Source organism: Dioscorea cayenensis, chromosome 20, assembly GCF_009730915.1.
Source record: "Dioscorea cayenensis subsp. rotundata cultivar TDr96_F1 chromosome 20, TDr96_F1_v2_PseudoChromosome.rev07_lg8_w22 25.fasta, whole genome shotgun sequence".
Lineage (NCBI taxonomy): Eukaryota > Viridiplantae > Streptophyta > Magnoliopsida > Dioscoreales > Dioscoreaceae > Dioscorea > Dioscorea cayenensis.
Genome location: NC_052490.1, coordinates 9161537 through 9166322, shown reverse-complemented (window position 1 = coordinate 9166322; position 4786 = coordinate 9161537). Strand labels below are relative to the sequence as shown.

Genomic DNA, 4786 nt, shown 5'->3' with positions numbered 1-4786 from the left:
CATCTTTGTCTCATCTTTGGAGGCGTTCGCAACTAGGGTTCGGAGAGGCTTTGGCAAGGCTTTTGGATTGGTTCTATAGCCTTCAACACCGCATTCCTTCCGAAGATAGTTGTTGGGGGAGCTTTCGCCGGCATCGATACAGGGAGGTGTGCCCTAGGCTTGATGAGGGAACTTTTGGAGAAGACGAGGCTACTCCATAAGACCATCGATACGGACTACAAGGGGGTTTTACTTATGGATTGCATGTTTTTACTTTCGATTTCATTATTGATTGTATCTTGCTCAATGGAGAGCTAAACCCCTAGTGGGTGCTTGTACTTGTAAACCGAAGGATGATTTTGTTTCATTGACCTTTTATTAGGTTTTTTTAATTGATGTTCTAATTGAGTTCCAATCTTGAATGCTTCTTGAAGTGATTTTCCCTTAGAGTGACACTAGGGTTGAGAATCCATCTTGGTAATCCTTGTGGATGAGTGACACACCATGAGGGCTAGATAAAGCTAGATTGGAGAGGGTTGAGAGGATGAGTCGAGAGGTAGCGGAACATCCCCTTTCCCTTCCGGTGTGATTTATCCTACCTTTATGTTCCAAGAGTTCTTTGCGGTCACAATAGAGTGAAGTGCTAAGAGAGGAACTCCACTGGGGCTTAGTTATGCAAGCGACAGATAGAAGCGTTGTAGTAATTCTTACTGGTAGGACTTAATTGAGACTAGGGGTCTTTCGCCTAGACTTAGGGTTAAATCTAGACTAGTGAATAGGGTTTATCACTTGGAGTCCCTAGAGCTTTAAGTAGCCTTGCACAGTGTGAGGTGCTGAGATTGAATGATTTCTCCGCCGGGGCATAGTGTAGGGTTAGTCACGGTTGACCTAAGGTTTGGGACCGTGTGTTTAAGGATTTTCACAACTCATTAGACATTAGTTGGGAGACATAATGATTGGTCTTACACTTGAAGCAATAGTCGCAGGGTGAGCAATGTCCGGGTGCCCCACTTTCTATCGATTGCCTTTCTTCTCATTTTATTGCATCTCTCTTTCTTGTTTTCTTTATTTATTTTTCACATTGATATTGTTCACACCACCTTCGAATCATCGTCATTCTAGTTATATAACAATTATAGTGTTTCTGATCACTATTCCCTGTGGATACAACTACCCACTCACCACTGTAATTATTACTTCGACAACCTGTGCACTTGCAGTACATATGCAAGGGATGTATCAAGTTTTTGGCATCGTTATCTGGGAATATGCATTTTAGAAACACTTTGCATTTAGCTATTTTAGCTATTCATCACTTGTTCTATTTCACACTTTTTTATTCTTCCATCGTTCTGATTTGTCTTTACTTCTTTGGTTGTAGCTCCAGGTTATGATTTGAGGGAACCCTTCGACATTGGTTGAAGGTGATCTTGAACTTGAACGAACACTTTGTAGAAGGGGAAAAGAACCTGTACAAGAACAATCGAATCAAGTTGAGATAGAAGATGAAGGGTCGATAATATGGCGTAATGTAATGAGTAGCATAGGACACCGCCGATTATGTCGACGCAAAGTTCTTGGCACACATCCAGTATTATGCGCCACCGATAATGGCTAAAAAATTTTTGAGCTCACGCCAGCTTCATCCGATGTTACAAAGCAAATCCGCACGCTTTAATGGTTTGGCCGATGAGGATCCAAACAATCACATTGAGAACTTCATGGAAGTGCGTGACATGCTCAAGATTAATGGTGTCATGAATGATGCCATCAAGTTGAGGCCATTCCTATTTTCCTTTAAAGGGAGAGTGAAGCAATGGCTACATTCATTACCTAGAGCATCAATCACTACGTGGGTGGAGATGGTAGAAGATTTTCTTGCCCGATATTTCCCTCCTAGAAAATCTGTGAAGCTTAGGAATGAAATATCCTCTTTTGTGCAAATGGTATTAGAGTCTCTATTTGAGACACAGGATAGGTTCAAGGAGCTCCCATGGAAATGTCCTCACCATGGGTTCCCCGAGTGGAAGATTATTCAGACTTTCTATAATGGTTTGAACACAAGCACAAAGCAGTTATTTGATGCTGCAGCAGGAAGTACCTTTGGGAGCAAGACCCCTGAAGAAGCTCGACATCTCATTGAAGAAATAGCTATGAACAGTTATCAGTGGAATGCGAGGGACAGAAAGAAGGTAGCTAGACTTCATGAGATTGATACAGTTACCTTATTGGAGGCCCAGGTTAAGGCATTGAGCAAGAAGGTAGACACTCTAACTTCTCTTAGAGTGGCAGCTATGTCGAGTTGCACTAGGTGTGGGGGAGGACATGCTCCATCTGATTGCCCGATTTCTATTGGTGGTACATCCTTGGTGGAACAAGTGGATTTTGTGGGTAACGCAATGAGAGGCCAACGGAATCCATATAGCAACACCTACAATCCTGGATGGAGGAGCACCCGAACATTTCTTGAAGTAATCAAGGGTAATAGAAGAATATGGCACCACCTGGTTTGCAATAACAACAAGCCCAAAACATGGAGAATCGAGTTTCAGGATTAGAAAACCTGATGACTGACCTAGAAAGGCCTTGACCAAGTTCATTCAATCGTCGGATATAAGATTTCAATCGGTTGAGGCCACACTTAGCAACCACACCTCATCATTGCACAACTTGGAGAACCAAGTGGGCCAAATTGCGAAGTTACTCTCGGAAAGACCTTAAGGGAGTTTGCCTAGCAACATAGAAACCAACCCAAGAGAACATGTGAAGGCGATCACTTTGAGAAGTGGTCGTGAAGTTGAGGGTAGGCTCCCGAGTGAGCAGACCAATGTTGAAGCACTCGAGGTCGTGGATGTTAAGGAAATAGCAAAAGAAAAGGGGGTGGCACCCCCACCCTACAAGCCAAGAATCCCTTATCTTTCAAGATTGAAGAATGACCAAAATCAATATCCCATTTGTGGAGGCGTTATCTCAAATGCCTCGCTATGAAAAATTTCTCAAGGACCTCTTGACCAACAAGAGAAAGTTGGAGGAGAGTGCATCTGTGATCTTAGATGCTTCATGTTCGGTGGTGTTGCAAAAGAATATGCCAAACAAGAAAAAGGACCCTGGAAGCTTTATCATCCCGTGCAATATTGGCAATTTGGGTGAAGAAAAAATATTGGCAGATTCAAAGTCTAGCATCAACGTCATGCCTTACACATTCTTCTAGTCTCTAGGCTTGGGAGAGCCTAGGCCCACTCGGATGACACTTTAATTGGCGGACCAAAGGGTTAGATATCCAAGGGGCATCATTGAAGATGTACTTGTGAAAGTTGATAAGTACATATTTCCTATTGACTTTGTAGTGTTGGATGTTGATGAGGATGTTAATGTTCTACTGATACTTAGGACACCGTTCTTGCGCACTTCCAAGGCTCTTATTGACATGGATGGCTTGGAGTTAACTTAATGAGTTGGTGATGACAAGTTAACATACCGCCTCGCTGAAGCCATGCGACATTCTGTTGATTTTGATGATACTCTTTACTTTCTTGACACTACTAATGAGTTAATTGATGAACACGTGCAGAAAATGATGTGTATGGACCCATATGAAGGGGTGCTAGATCAAGAAGTGGAGAACGAAGAAGTCTTATCACTTAGTCTAGAGGACAAGATGCAACCCACCCCGGGGATCATGAAGAGGATTATCCAAAAGATGAAGCGAGCAAGGAAACGCCACAAGAAGCGCCCCAAGGCTAATGGGGATGTGCAAGCTCGAAGTAAGTGTGACGAACCCTTGTGTGGCAACAAGCTCGATAACTGTCCCTCTACCTTGAAAAGATTATGTTCATCATGCTTTTAAGTTGTCGGTAAGAGGAAAACCTGTATTTATGAGCCCCGTACGGTAAGAAGAGGTACGTCAAGCTTAGTGACGTATAACAAGCGCTTCTTCGTAGGCAACCCAAGTCTTTAATGTTTTTAGGTTTTAGTTTAGTGTTTTCATGAATAAGAGCTTTAGTGTTGGTGTCTTGATTTTTAAATGCTATTGCTGTGTTTTTCTCATGGATCATTGGTGTTTTCGTTGGCTTAATTGTAATTAGTGAAGTTTATTGGTCATTTGAGCGTGTTTTAAATGACTGTCTGGTCAGTTGTTCATAGTATAAGTAGGCTCTGTATGTGTATAAGTGTGCAGAAATTTTCTGCAGAGTCTGTGATATTTTCTAAGTCATCCAAAGAAGACACACGCCCGTGTGGAATTTCCACACCGGCATGTGTTCTTGTTCAGAGCTCATCCCAAGAGGACACAAGGGTGTGTTTCTGCACCTGTCAACAACCTTGTGACGGTCACACGCCCGTGGGTAATTTCCACACAGGCGTGTGTTTCTCTGCAGAGTCTCAGAATCCATCCTGAGAAGACACAGGGGCGTGTGAGTGCCCCTGTGAGTACCATTGTGAAGATCCACACTCGTGTGAAATTTCCACAGGGGCGTGTGAAACACTTAAAAGAATTTCTCGGGTATACAGAGAAGCCACAGGGGCATGTGGGTGCCCCTGTGGATCGGTACATGGGCATGGGGAATTTCCCCACGGTCGTGTGGATGTGTTCACAGCCCATCCCGATAGCACACAAGGGCGTGTGTCTGCCCCTGTGAGCGGTCCTGTGGGAGTCACATGGGCGTGGGAAATTTCCACACGCCCGTGTGGATATATAAAACTTCAAAAGCCGCGATTTCTCTTTATAACCCACTTCCGCCCCTTCATTCTTTAACTCCCAAATAATCAAACGATGCCTCTCCTCGCTTCCCCAACCCCCTCACCGTCT

The 4786-nt window shown here is 43.6% G+C and overlaps 1 non-coding gene across 1 annotated transcript; it reads right to left on the bottom strand.

Moving 5' to 3' along the window:
- Window positions 1–1889: 1889 nt before the first annotated feature.
- LOC120252187 lies at window positions 1890–1996 on the bottom strand. Its single transcript, XR_005533730.1, has one exon. It is a non-coding gene; the product is annotated as a small nucleolar RNA R71 (small nucleolar RNA).
- Between the last annotated feature and the right edge of the window lie 2790 nt (window positions 1997–4786).